This window comes from Molothrus aeneus, chromosome Z, assembly GCF_037042795.1.
Source record: "Molothrus aeneus isolate 106 chromosome Z, BPBGC_Maene_1.0, whole genome shotgun sequence".
Lineage (NCBI taxonomy): Eukaryota > Metazoa > Chordata > Aves > Passeriformes > Icteridae > Molothrus > Molothrus aeneus.
The window spans coordinates 7,346,286-7,361,127 of record NC_089680.1 but is presented as its reverse complement, the minus strand read 5'-3'; the positions used below and the strand labels follow the sequence as shown (position 1 = coordinate 7,361,127).

Below are 14,842 nucleotides of genomic sequence, written 5' to 3'. Positions count from 1 at the left end.
GTTGTTTTTTTCAACACAAAGACATTACATTTGGTTTAGTTTTCTAAAGATATATTTGTTTACAAACTTCAAACTGACATCTGGTATTTGGCCTGAGTTTCTAACTCTTATTAATTTAGAAAATACAGTACAATTGATACATTGTCTCATAAGAGCATGGAAAGAGGAACATATATAGCTTCACTTGCTGTGGCCTTCCATGGACATGCCTATGCATAATTAACTGAATTACAGTACTGCACTCTGTTGATCCATGAGGTTACCTTTGTATTTAGAATCAGCACGATTACTCATCAGTGTATTGACATTAATACATGGTGATGGAGCTCTAAGGTCTGTGTGATTTCTGTGCTAACAGTATCTGTTCTCTCTGTACTGCAGTGCAGACTTACTGTGGAGTTCTTTTTGCTTCATGCTAATTTCAGAGTTCCTTTAAATTCAGTGAGGTGCTGTTTTTAAGACAGTCACTTTTCTAAGTAGAACGAATGGATTTAACTTAGTTTTCTACTTTTAGCATCTTCCTCTTCTTCCATTTCTTCCTAGTTCACCTGTAGTGATGAGTTCAAAACTGTCTGCCTACTCTGAAAATTATCGAGTCATAATAAAAGAAAACCTGTAGCCCAGGGTGGCAAGATCACTCTGTGCTTTTACTGTAAACTTCTGTGGCTGGATGCCTGTCTTGCAAGTGGAGAGTCCGCCCCGCACAGTCTGAGAAGCTGAAAGCCTCTTGCACCCATATTGTTCGGTGGGTATCAGCAGATCAGGAAGTGGAGGTGCCCTGTGCCTTCACCCAGGGTGTTTATCAAAGTGATCTGTAGTGGTGTAGCCAGAGAACTGGCATCTTCAACTGCTACTCAAAGTCTTGATGAAGTGTTCCATTCAGGGCAATACCAGGAGGGTGAGTTGCTGACTTGATCCCAGGTAAAGGCTTCCTCCAGAGATTTATTTTTTGGGGGGTGGAATTATAAAAGAGTAGGGATATGAGCAAAACAATAATCCTGTGCTCAAAAGAAAAAAAGTTATTCTGATGTACTTTGGCCAGCAAGAATGACAAAGAGGTGAGCTGGCAATGGAATATTTGAAGGGTAGGCTTTGAGGGTTTGTGCCATCATGCCTTAGATCACTGCAAATTAGTTGCTCCCAGAGCTTTGAAAACTAGTGGTAATCCCTCTTCAGATGAGATGTGAAGATGGCATGCAGAAAAACCAGTTTCCCCAGTGGTCACTCAGTCTTCCCCTCAAACATTCAAGGTTACCAGTGCACTTGTCTCTGTTTTCATGAGTGACTATGACTAATGTGCTTCACAGCTGCCACCAGCACCCTCCACCTGCTTTGTGCAGGGATGATGGAGTGAAAGGGCCTTGTCTGCATTGTCCTCCACTTGGCTGGCTGTTGACAGTGCAGGGATGTAACAGGCCAGTTGTGATTTACAGCTTCCCCTGGTTGCTCTAGGCTTCTCTCACGTTGCAGGTGTGATAGTGGGGCTGTTACAGAAAGAACTGGTTAAGTAACTTCTGGTGGGCTTTGTCCCTCTTGTTCAAATTGCTGTCTCCAGTGTCAGTCTCTTGTCCCAGCCTCACTCATATCATGTCACACTCCTGCTTGGATTGAGCAAGTTCCCTGTTCTCTCATGGTGTACTAGTTCAGGTACCAAGTTCTGCAAAGCCTGGGGGCACCTGTTAGAGCCCTACAACACTTCTGCTGGCTTAGGCAGTGGTTTGCTGAACTAGGATCTTGCTCAGAGAGTCCTTATTCTTTTTACTCAGCTCTAGGTATCTTCTTGGACTGCCATATCCCTTTCAGTCCAAAAAGGTTTGCTCCAAAGTCACTCCTGTTCCATGGAATTGATTCCCATACTGATGGTTATTGCAATTCTGTGGCTTTTGTTTTTCTTGTTTTTATTCTGGGGTTCACTGCAAATGTACAAAACCATACTGACTTTCTCAACTCCTGAAAATAGTACAGGGGCCCATCCTGAGGCATCAGAATTACTTGTCTACTCTCAAGGTGCACAGAAATAAGGATCTCTTAGACAAACAAGGAAGAAACCAGCTGCATATACACAAGTAGAAAGGTATCTCTGAGTAGCTTAGGTAAAGGAGCAGCTTATGAATTTTAAATATAAAAACAGTAATTGAGGGGGCTTTTTGTTTCTTCTAAAAAAATTGCTTTAACAGAAAGTTAGGTGGTATTTTAAGCCAGTTGCTGGCTTAAGAAAGTAGCAAAGTAAACAGATTTTCTGTCCATGAGTGCAGAAAACTCCCAACTATAATGCAAAGTCAATCTCTGTTGCTCTTTTATTTGCAATGGACAAAGATTATCTGAAGACTGATTAAATGTGTTTCTTGCTCTTATATGTAATCACCCACACAACAGTCCTTGCTGGTCTTTCCCAAGCACTATTCAACACTATCCCTATTTAAAAACAAAACAGGGACTGCATTGAGTAGTGGAACCTAATGAATTTCCTTGGTTTGAGGGAGACCCTGGAGATAAGAGTCCAGGTTCCATGTGTTTTAAATGTAACTTAAAACCAATGCAGCTATTCTCTCAGACCAGTGCAGCTTCCTACCTTTCCTTCCATTTACATGGGAATTTAAAAATAAACCAAGCAATACATGAGCCATTTGATGTCCTTGCAGGTGGAACATGTTTGGTTTTTTTTTTTTTTTAATTTGAAGATTGAGATTTCTCTTGTGGAAGAAACTCATTCTGGATGCAAAAGTGTGGAGCTCAGATTACAGCTTTTCCCCCAGCTTGATTAAATGCAATTAAGTATTCTGGACTCTTTTGAAGAAGACTGTGTAAAAGCTGTGAAGGCATAGACTGGAACTGATAATTTTAAATTTTAGGTCATGTGTGTGTTGCTTGACTACATGGACAATGTAACAGTGATTTTTATAGATTGGTTTCCATGTGTCAGTCACAAATAATTTGCTGTTTGGAGGAAAACTTTTAGTAGATACATTTCCAGATCAAATTATGAGCCTCTTTTCCCTCTTGCATTAACTGGTTTACTGTGTTCACATGCCAGAAAGATATTGCTCTTTGAAGAAGCATGTCAGTGTATGTGGCAATGCCCCATGCACTTTTTAAATACCTAGACCTGTACATTCTCATCTGAGTATACGATGCTGTATAACCATGCTGTAGTCTGACAAATGAATCTTTTACTACTGCCCTGTTACATAGATAATTGTAATTAACTGCAGTTTGTTTTTTTCCACTACTTGAAGTTGTGTGATCTGAAAATTGGTGAACAAAAAGTATTTGTGCATCTTACTATGGGTATCTCAAATAAAATGTATTTGTATAGTGTGTTGGTGTGGCTGATATTTTCCCTTATTTGCTAATACCCGATTGCAAGTAAATCCAGGGCAGTTTAAAAGCAAGTGGGCTTGGGTTTCTTACCACAGCAGTCCAGCCTCTGTGTGGACATGACTGATTCAGTGAAAACAAAGTGAACTGTTCTTTTTCCTCCACCAGTGAGTGGATTGATAACCTGAGAGCAGAATCTCAGCTTGTTTTTGGTTTTTCATGGCTTAAACATTAGTCCTGGTTCTCTGTATAGCTGTAGCAATACTCATTACTTCCACAGGAGATTTATCTATTGGCAGAGTTGGGACTGTTACAACTTCAAAGCATCTCCTTCCTGTTCTCATCATTTGATACCTCATTTGCTCTGAGGCAAGAGTTTCCTTTCAATGACTTTATTTTTCTAAGAAGGACCTACCTCTTAGAAGTGTTGAACAGCACAGATAAATGTAGCTGGACAGTCAGATATAGGACTACAGGTTTTAGGGAGATCTTGCATCCCAAAACTGCATCTGTAGCATTTCCACATATTTTCATTGCACAGGAGGGAGAGTGAGGCCTTCACACAGCTGTCCTATTTCACTGTCTATACCTGGTAAAGTTACTTTTTCAGAAGAGGAATGTCTGAGACGTCTAAGTTTTATGCTGGAGGTTAAAATTCTGTGCCTAAAATCAGCTTCTGCCTCCCTGTCTGCACCCTTGGCCTCATCCTGAGAGATGTTTCTCCTAGTTTCCATGATCATGGACAAGCTCAAGCTTTGTAAGTTAAGGTTTTTAAGCTAGGTGGGAGACCACATCTCCAGCTGTATCATCTCTGCTTCCCATAGTAGGTATTACTGATACTTGTGAATGCTCGAAGGGCAGACTTTAAGAAGATATAGGAACACTAAAATAGTCATTCTACTGAGCCTTCTAATCAAACTGTTTGAGAGATGCAAAGGAAAACCAAAACCTCTGGCCCTGGAGACATACAGAAAATGATGGGTTAGAGAGGGCTCTGGCAAGCAGGATTACTAACTCCCCACCAGCCTCAGATGCTCCATTGAGTACAGCATTCAGATGGTGTGGGGCCTGTAGCTGACTTACAGGACCAAAGATAAGCTCACAAATTCCAAAGCTGTTGGTATTAATTGAGCTCCTCTTAAATGCATGTCCAGCTTAAATCTCAGCAATAAAAAGTCTAAATTGTCCCCAAGCAGCTAATTTTAGCATTAATCTCTTTTGTCCCATCACCTGTCTTGCAGGTTCCCGTGCTCTCCTATTCACAGTGCAGATGAATCAGTTTGTTTCCCTATGTAAGGCAGCTCACCATTTTTGGGGGAAGAGATTTTTATCTGTTTCACGGTCGGTCTTCACACCTGCCAAAAGGTCTAGGTTGCCTCAGTGCTTTCTCACTGGCCATGCCATGCATGTGCATGTATGGCCATTGTCATTCCTGTCCCTGGAACCAAAATGAGACCCACTGCACTCCTTGGCCTGGAGTCTGCAGCTGGTCTGTGGTGTTATCAACTGTGCCTTCACTGTATGCTACAAACATGTGGCAGTCGACATTACCCCTTTCAACACTCAATCTGCTGCCTGCCTCCAGCTTCAGCCCAGCTGCTGCAGGTTTCCTTGGCTGTCATCACTTCCCTTCTTGGGTGTATTTTGTTTCTGATCTCTGTGACTTGGGGCCTCAGCTCTTGCCAGCTGGTTGGCACTGCTGTTGCTCAAGGAGGAAGCCAAACCAGGATAGGACTCAGAATAGTTTCACACTATTCTGTTAGTTTTTCCTAGCCATTGCTGTACTCATCCTGTCTGTTTCTGAATGAAAGATCAGGATAGTCTTTCAAATGTGAGGTGCTTTCAAGGTCCAGTAAATGGTCCAATAAATAAAGAGATGCCAGGACATAGCGCTTGCAATGTTTTTTGGACAAGAGGTGGCCGATTTTTGAGATATTGAAAGTGAGAAAGTTCATAGTGTATTAAAAAACAAGAATCTCTGTGCTTTGTCTCCCAGCTTCCTCGGTCCCTCTCAAGCCTCCTCTGAAAGAACAGATGTCAGGAGGGCTTCAGCCCCCTAAAAGGCTCAAGGGACCATGTGGCCAACATGGCTTTTGGGAGGTATGGGTCAGCTGCTCTGCCCTGCACAGAGGGTCTTACTCTTTCCTCTTCACTGAGCTGTACCATGAGCTGGTATGGGTCAGCTGCTCTGCCCTGCACAGAGGGTCTTACTCTTTCCTCTTCACTGAGCTGTACCATGAGCTGGCAGAGGTGAGAGAGAAGGTACAGGCCGCAAGTGCAGAGCTGTAATCAAAAGGTCAGCTAGACATTGCTTGTACTATTTGTGCCAAAGACACAAACAGAGGGAGGGTCATGTTCCACAGATGCTGAAGTGTCAGCAAAAAGATCTGTAACCCCTGTAATCAGTGCCTGTGGGTTTTCTTCCCCTGTGTTGTCAAAAGTATTCCTGTCCTGGGGGTTTCCTCTCTTCTACAAACCCACTGCAGTGCCTGATGCATGTTGAGTGTGAAGCACACAGACTCAGTTACAACAGAAATTTTACAGATTCTAGACAACTGGAAAAAATGTGACTAAAGGTTGTCTTTGGGGAGACAGACTGACACTGTTGCTGCAAAACTCCATCCCAATAACTGCAGTGTTCTAGGCAAGTATTCACCTAGGAAGAAATTCTGGCTAATTTCTCCATGTGTCTGAGCCCCAAGAAAGGTCTTGGAGCCAAAAGTGTGAGGAAAGGTTGGTCAGTACTAAAATAATAAGATTCACTTCCTCATGTGCTATGGTGGCAGCCTGTGTACTGCTGCTGAGGGCTGCTGGACACCACACTGCAGCCAGCCAGTGAGGATGCCCGTAGAACACTATTAAGCTATAACAATTAATGATCTTGCCACTTGGTACAACCACTTCATGGAGATATTTTTCCTTCCTGGAAATAAATTCTAGGAGTCTTGGGATGTGGAGACTTGCCATGTATATTTATAGAAGTATTTTTCCTATTAATTGCAGAAAGCCAACTTTAGCTTTTTACCAGTAAAAATATGCTTTGACTCCCAAAAAGCCCCATGGTCCCTGTTACCTTGTAGGCTGTTGCTGTTGCACTTGGCATTTATTTGGTTTTGCAGAAAGCTTTTAGTCCTGTGCTCTGGGCTACTCAACTTGCTACTTAAAGAGAAGGGAAACATCTGAAGCTTGAATGTGTATTGGTCCCAGGACCTAGGTCACAACACCAGTGACTAGACTCAAGCTGGACTTTGTTCCAGTGATCACAACCCCTTGAACCCAGCAGCTCTGCAGTTCTCAGTGCAACTTCAGTGTCCACAAACCCAGTCTGTAGTACATCAGTTTGTCTGTGAGATTCTTTTAGCAAACACCACTGAAAGCTTTGCTCAAACTGAGCAACATCCCTCTCCTCTCCCCTCATTTATCAAGGCAGTCATTTCATCAACCAGGGTGATCAGGTCAGCCCGACATGACTTCCCCAGTGTAAATCCATCCTGAATACTAGTGCCAGTCACCTTCTTGTCCTCAATGTTTGAGGCTTTCAGTATTATCATCTTTGCAGGGCTGGGTGGAGGCTCACCAGCCTGCAGTTCCCTGGGGTCTCCCGAGCTCACTGCTTTGTTCTTGCCATTGCCAGTTACTGCATCTACAAACAGCCCTTTTAAAACTGAAAACAGATGGCTGACATTTAACCAGAGTTGGCAAATATCCTTGGACACACTATTCAAAACATTCTCCTAAAATCACAGGATAAAAATGCTTGTAATTTATCCTAAGATGAAGTTTGGGAAAAAACAGCAAATGGTGCACATCCAGCTTCCACTTTACAATACTATTAGTTTGTTACCATTCATTACAGGAACCTTTATATTACCTGGAGTAAGGGAGGGCTGGGATTCCACTAGGCTTGTTAGAATCCAACTGATAGACAGATGGTCTGTAAGCGCTGCAAGAGGCAGTGTGCAACACTGTACAAGGATGTTTAAAAGACCTTCAGTGATTATCTACTGCAACTCTGCCCCACCAAGTTATTTAAGAGCTGGCCAAGGACATGTCTGGCTTCTTGGAGATAATTTAATCTTGGGGAGTTTTAAGAGGTAGGAAGCATGACATTGTTAGAGCAGTGACCAAGCATATGTAGACTACTTTTTCTGATGTCACAGACAAAATAATGGAAAGCTGATAAAGGACTAAATAGATAATTCAAGGCTAGATACACAGCTAATGTCAAACAACAGTGTTGTATGGAAAACAAGTCTGTTAACAATAGCCTGTTTCATTCTTGGGTACAGTTGCCTGGTAGAAGTAACAGTGGATAGGCACATCAGAGAATGAAATCAAGGAACAGGACAGAACAAACTCAGCACTCACCATTACACACATGCACTAGACAGGTAACCCCCACTAGCATCCTTCTTAGATAGGTATTTTAGCAGGGCTCTGTAGCATCAGTATCAGCCTCAGACATGTGGAACTGTCTTCACAAGCTGGAAATAAATACAGATTCAGATAAAATGCTTTCTGGAAAAGGTTGAAAGAATGGAAAATAACAGTAGAGTTAAGGTGGTTGTGCAGAACAATTTCAGATTCTGGTCACATGAAAATATATCACCTTTTTCATACAGTCAAACTACACAGAAAGAAAACTTGGACCAAGGTCTGCAGGGTCCACCTGGAGAAAAGGGTCATTTCCAGGGACACACTGTCTCTAAAGAATGATCAACCTGCCCAACACAAATTCCAAGGATGATGCTGAGACATGATGGACTAAAGCAACCCATGGATGTTAGGAATTGAATGGCCTGGGCTTTATGAAGGCTGGACACAATGAGATCATTATCCTTCCCGCTTTCACCATCATGAATGGTATATCTAGGAGAAGGGCTTGCTTCCATAATGTAAATGGCAACTCTTTCAAGTACAATTGTTGCAGAAGCTCTGCTTGTGCAGGCATATCAACACAATCTAACATGTTAGATCCCATTTCTTGGCAGCATCCCCACAAGCTTCACCCCACATCTAAATGCAGCAGCAACCTCAGGTATGCCCAAAGATAACATCTCTTGTTATAAAATCCTTGTAACAGTTCTCTTGAGAGAACTCCCCTTTGCCAACAAAATTTTCAATTGTTCCATTATACCTAGGGAGAATTCCATATTGTGGCATCCCACTCTTCAGGAGAAGGGAGCACCTAAAATTTGCAAATGCTTGTGGACAAAAGAAACAGCAAAAGTCAGAGGGTCTACAAAATCTTACAAAGTTCTCTTGGTAGATTACACACTCTGCATGGAAACTTATGTTAGTCTCTGACATCCTATAAGCACAAGGCAGTGGGTTTAAAATAAAGGAGGGAGGTCAAAGGGAACAGAGAAAGAGAGCAAGCTGTATTAAAGAGGAGGAGAAAAGGGAAAAAGAGAGAGAGATCAGCAGTCCTGGCTCCATTGCTGATGCAGATGATGGGGTGTTCAGGGTGGTGGGGTGCACACACAGGGCTTTGTGGGAGTACCTTTTTATAGATAAGTTTCCCTGCACTGGAGCTAAGTTTCTTCCTTTCTGTGTAATTTAGTTACTGTGGAAATGGGCTGGAGGCTTCAGGGTATTTGGTGGTCTCCATATCCTCCTACATGTCTGCTACTTGACCTCATTCCTACACCAGCGCTGTGTTGTGTTGTGCTAATCTCCAGGAGCCAGGATAAGGATGTTTGTCCCAGAAAAGTGCTGCTCTACCTCCATGTGGCCCCTTCTCCAGCCACATTCTGTTCATTCTCCCAGTGTGTTATTGCTAACAATCCCTGGCTGTTAGTACCAACAATCCTTGGCTGGCTCCGCAGCCACCTGGCTATCAGTGTTTGAGATTAGCCCCATTATTTTCTGAGTTTCTACACAGGTTCCCTGCAAACTCAAAGCTCAAAGTCAAGACTGGTTTCTTTATACTGAGCCTCTCCCTTGCAGAGCTTGTGTACCTGGATTATGTTGACTTTCTGAGGCTAGTGCAATGTATTTTGGAAAAGGGTAGTGCTGTTGAAGAGGTGTCATCAGGGTCAGGGCTGTGAGACCAGTTTACATCAAAGAGTAATATTTTATTAGACCAAGTGATGTAAAAGAAGAAAAAAAAAACAGGGCACAAAGAAAATAAAAACTTGAGAATAAATAGCAAAAAACTGCTTTGAACTTCAGTTCAGTCAGACCAATTGTCCAATGAACCTGAGGGGGAAGGGTTGGTAGTGTGGAAAGTGGAAGAGAGCATTAGCAACAGGGAAGATAGTACTGCCTGAGCTTGTCAAGAAGAGATGGTTTTATTGCAACACAGAAGTAGAACAGACTCCTGAACTAGGAACAGGGAGATATTCTTAACACAAGCAGTTTTCCCCACTCACAAATATGATAGGGAAGGAGAATGCCAAAGCCCCAGAACAGTGGTGTCCAGCCTGTGGTATGTGAACAGCAGCCTATTTCAGAAATCTGCAAAAAGTGACTGAGAAAAACAATCCTGCAGTAAGCTGAAATAGCCTATCTGGATTTGGACCTGCACCAGACTGTTTTTTACTGGCTGGAAAACTGAAGAGGTTGTAAATCCTTGTAACAGCCTATAAGAATCCTGACACAGGCAGTAGGCAGAATTTGCCCACCAGGCCTGGTCAGACCTTGACAGTGTTTAGTGCAGGGACTTCTCTCCAAGTCTGATGTCCTGAATCACAGGATCATTTAGGTCAGAAAAGACACCTGAAAGTGAGTCCTGTGACTGATCAGCAACTTGGCAATTAGAACAGAGCACTGAGTATCACGTCCAGTCGTTTCTTGAACACTCCTACCACCTCCCTGGGCAGTCCATCCAAATGCTTACTACCTTTCAGTGAAGAAATTCCTCCTGATCAATATTTGGAGTGAAGGTCTTCATACCCAAGCCTCCACCACATTATTCCTTTAGCTCTCCTCTGGAAGCTTTGTCAGTACAGTATCCCATTTTCTCATTTCTATTTACTCCATGTACAGCAGAAAGAGTCTACAACACTTTGGTCCTGGTATCCCTGCTCAGTTTTCTCCCATTCCAAATGCTCTTGGGCTGAATTCTGTGTGATTTTCAGAGACACATTCCAGCTGGCACTACACCATCTGACAACAGCATCCCAAGAGCTCTTAGCCTTTGTTGTTTTGTGCTGCACACCAAATTTCCATCTTGATTATCAAAGGATTGCCAAGCCATGATGGAAAAAATGCTAACAATACTGATTAAATCCACACAGATTATGGAGCTGCAGACATGTTTGTCACAAAGCTTGTGAAACTTTGTTTACAGCTGTAATTAATTGTCCCCCTGCTATAGTAATAATAGTAATAAAACAGAATATCAACATCTGCATCAAGAAAATCAACAATACCTGTGCACTGCTTGGTCTAAATTTCAATTTAGTTCAAAGGACCCTCTATCTTACTGAGAAAAAACAAGAACAGGGAGATCTTGCAGCTCCTCAACAGTAGGATCTGTTGTAGCTCCTGCCCATCTATGCAGTAAGTGTCAAGGATGCAGACTGACTAAATCTGTCTACTTCGTGCAGAGAAGGCAGAAACATGAAAAACACAAATTAATTTTTAGATACTGTTTAGGGTGAAATCAGATTTCATGCCCTTTCTACTTTCATGGAGAATATGGGCTTAAAGGACAGAGGATGAGCAGTAAAGGATATCAGACCACAGCAAAGGTCAAGGACCATGGGACATCATCACTGGTGGCACCAGGGGCTGAACAATCTGAACATAACCTTCACCAGCCCTGCCTGCTCTGCACCAAGCAGAGACCAGCTTCCACACAGGGTAAGTAAGCCTGGCTTTAATATGTCAGGCCTTGCAATGATGCCCAAAAGGTAAGGACCACTGCATTTGCAGCAACCAGAGGTGCTGTACACAATGGAAAAAATACACAGCAAGAAAAAGCCTAAATGGAAGAAACGTTTTTGTTTCTGGTTTGGTTTTGTTTTTCCCCTCCTGACTCAACCCAAAAGTCATCTCAGGAGTCAAGTTTTATTGACTATCCTTTCTTGCCATCTGTCCTGTCATCGTTTAGACTGCCAGAAGCTGCACCAAATTCTCTAACACAATCCTGCTCTGCCATCCCCTCCCTATTCTCCATTAATCCCCACCATACTTTACTTGACTTTCTCCTCCTGTAATGCGGCTATCTTTTGTCCTGGAGTTCTCCATGTCAACAGGGTGCCTCCTTTGTGTCCATCCTCTCAAAAGAAGATGTTTACATTAATGTAAGTGCAGAACTGGTTCCAAAATGCCCTGTTCCTAAGCCACCCGGGTCCCCCACCGGGTCCCTCAGAGGTCCCCCCCGTCACGGTATCCCTCAGAGGGGCTTCTCAGGTGGTCCCTCACACGGTGTCCCTCACAGGGTCCCTCACGCAGTCCCTGAGAGAGTTCCTCAGCGGAATCCTCGCATGGGCTCTCATGGGGTCTCTCGAGGGGGTCCTCAGGAACTCGTGGGTTAATTCCCGGGGCCCCTCCCGAGGGCCCCTCTGGGTGTCCTTTACTGGGGGTCCCTCAAGGGATCCCTCACGCGCCCCCAAGGAGGGCTCCGGTGCCCCGCCCCTTCCTCCCGCCCGGCGCGCGCCGAGGGAGGGGCGGGACCCTGTCACGTGAAGGCGAAAGGAAGGGGCGGGCTTTCCCCCCGCGCGCGCTGCTCACGTGGTCACCGGGAGGGGGCGGGAGGCAGGGGCGGGAGGCAGAGGCGGAAGGAGGGCGCCGGTGGATGGGCGCGCGCGGGCAGTGCGTGAGGGGCGCGAGGGGCGCGGCGCGGGGCGGGGCGGGGCGGGGCGGGGCTGCGCTGCGCTGCGCTGCGCGCGAGCTCGTTGCGTTGCGTTGCGTGGCGTGGCGTCACGTCACGTCACGTGGGGAGGGAAAACGACCCCGCGCGCGCGTGGAGGAGGAGGAGAAGGAGGAGGAGGAAGAAGGGGGAGGTCACGTGACGGTCGCGGGCGCCGCCGCCGCCGCTTTGTGAGCGCACCGGGCAGGTACCGCGCGCGCGGGGGGCGCGCGGGGCCCCCCTCACCCGCCCCCGTCCCGGCCAACGGTCCCCGCGCGCGGCCGCTCCCCCCCCTCAGCCGCCCCCGAGGCCCCGCGGGCCCGGCCCCGCTTTGTCCGCCCGGCGGTCCCTCGGTCCGCGGGTCGGTCGGTGTCCGCCCGGGCCGCCCAGCCCCGGCCCGCCCGCCAACGGGTTGGACGGGGGGACGCGGCTTTGCCCTACTTTCCGTGGCGGCCGCCCCGGGGAAGCTTCGCTCTGGCCTAGATCGCCGTCCCCCCCGCCCCCTCCGCCCCCCTCCTCTCCCTCTCAGCAGGGCCGCGGGTGCGCGCAGCGCCCACCTGGTGGGGAGGGGGTGCCCGCTTGGCCCGGGAGAGGTGGGTTCTGTCTGCACCCCCTAACATCCGCGGGAGGGGGTCCTGCACCGCATCCGCCTTCGAGGAGGGGTTCTCATCTCATCTTGGAGGTGCTGGTCTCCTGCAGCGAGGGTTTCCCCCTGGCGGGTTGGTGCCTCTGGCTCTTGGGCATGTGAGGAGAGCGGGATCAGCTGGAGGAATGGGGCTGGCGGCAGGAGTCAGGCCAGAGGGGAGGTGGCAGCTCGAGAAGTGAACAAGTGGATGATGAAGTATCGATCTCTGACTTTTGCAGGGCTTTACTTCCATGTTGTCTTGCTCATCCGCTTTCCGGGTATTCCCTCGCTGGTGGTGGGGGTCACACCTAGAGGCAATAACATCTCAGCAACTACAGTGGGTTACTTGAGGACATAACAATGAATGAACCGTTCCCTCTATGAACCTTCTCCACTTTAGTCCTTCCTTGCCATCGGCTGTGTTTGGTTGCTTGGAACTGGGTGCCACGGCAGGGCTGACTTACGTTGCCTTTAAAAACAACAGAAGGCTCTTCTGTGTTTTCTCCTGTTGCTGAAGAAAATTGCAGCAGGGAAGTGAACTGGTAGGCATTCCTGTGCAAGAAGCTAGATGTAGAAAGGACCTGGTGCATGTTTGAGTCTAATGACAAGGGTCTGAACTCTCTGATGTGGAATAGGTTTAAAAGCTTGTGCTGGAATGTCTGCAGTGCTGTTGGGTGCCACCTGGGAGCAGGGTGGACTGGTTTGAAGCTTCTCTCTTGTGAGTGTGCTAGCACCAGGAGTGTGGATGTGCAGAGCACCCCTGGTTGTGTTCAGAGGAGCAGGATGTTTCGTGGAACAGAAACTCGGGGTTTGCTATAGAGCTGTGTGAAGGAAAGCTGTGGAAGGGGAGTGGAGGGGCTGTCCTGGCCTGAGAGCAGCTGGTTTTTTCCAAGTAGAGAAATTGGAGCTGGATGTGAGGGAAGGGAAGGGAGGGGGAGCAGTGCTTGCCATTGAAACAGAGCCCTTCTCAAAAAATGGCAGCAACTCAGCCTCCTGGCTTTTGCTTCTTTAATATTTACCGGGCTGTTTTAGCAATTCCCTTGGTTGTATCACATTCTCCAATGGAATCTGGATTTGGATTCCTACCTGGCTGACTCAGTATTTATACCTGGCCCAATCTCTCTGCAGTGGTTTGACCTAACTTGTTTAAAGGATTTATTTTTAACCTTACACTAGTTAAAGTTGAAAGCAAGCAAGGCTAAATCACTTTGCAGAATTAATGATGTTTTGTGACTCCTGAAAATGAGCTGGCTTCTGTTTTTATGACCTCAATAATCTTGGTAATCTTGGAGGTGGGCAGTAGTGGGAATTGGACAAGCTCTGTTCTACTTTGTTCAATTTGTAGTTTTATCAGTGTGTTGATTTTGAGAACTGTCTATAGTAAAAAAAACATGGTGTTTCTGAACTTCTGTTTCAGTTGTTTTGGCCCATCCTCTGTAAAGCTCCTGGTGCCATGACTTACAGAAGGGTTTGATCGTTTGAGGGGACATGGAAGCTACAGACTCACCACTAAAATCTAAGGAGGCTAGGGGGAAAACCAACAAAATAGTCTTGTGTGTTACCAGAAGCTGTTATTTTTAAACTTTTTTTTTGTTTGGCTCTTCCATTTTGTTGAAGCTGCAGTTCTAGAACCTAGAGGTAGATTGTTGATGCTTTATATTTCTTCTATGAACTTTTATTTTAGGTGATTATTTCCTTGTAAAATGCCATTTTTGGTACACTTTATGTTTGTTGCTGGTGTTGTCCTATTGATATTTGTTATAGCAGAGTAACATGCTGGTGAGCAGTGCTTAAAAGATGTATGTGTCATGTACTGTTAATGCTCTATTAATAATCATCACTGAGACTCTTCCTATTAGTAGTAATGCTTACATGCTGTTTCAGTCACATTTAGTACTGGTACTTAGAATAGGTGCTTCATGAAAGACTAGGAGTAAAATTTCAGACCCATTATGAATCTTTTCATTTATCTTTGTTTCTTATTTGGTTGAAGCACAGGGGCAGGACTCTGGACGCCTGAGTTCAGTGCTTTGCAACAGCCTGTGTGAGCTTGCTGAAGGAGAAGCCAAGTGGCTTGTCCCCTTTGTAAAATACAGATT

The 14,842-nt window shown here is 45.6% G+C and overlaps 1 protein-coding gene across 6 annotated transcripts in view; it reads left to right on the top strand.

Moving 5' to 3' along the window:
* Window positions 1-12,058: 12,058 nt before the first annotated feature.
* The window catches only part of UBAP2 (ubiquitin associated protein 2), a 162,504-nt gene continuing 159,720 nt past the window's right edge, over window positions 12,059-14,842 (top strand). For 4 of the 6 annotated variants that reach the window (XM_066568718.1, XM_066568716.1, XM_066568715.1 and 1 more), the window contains exon 1: window positions 12,209-12,326. The gene's annotated coding sequence lies outside the window, so the exon portion shown is untranslated. Of the gene's footprint in view, window positions 12,082-12,208; window positions 12,327-14,842 lie in introns of those variants that run through there. The other 2 variants (XM_066568714.1, XM_066568717.1) reach the window with 2 other exon arrangements.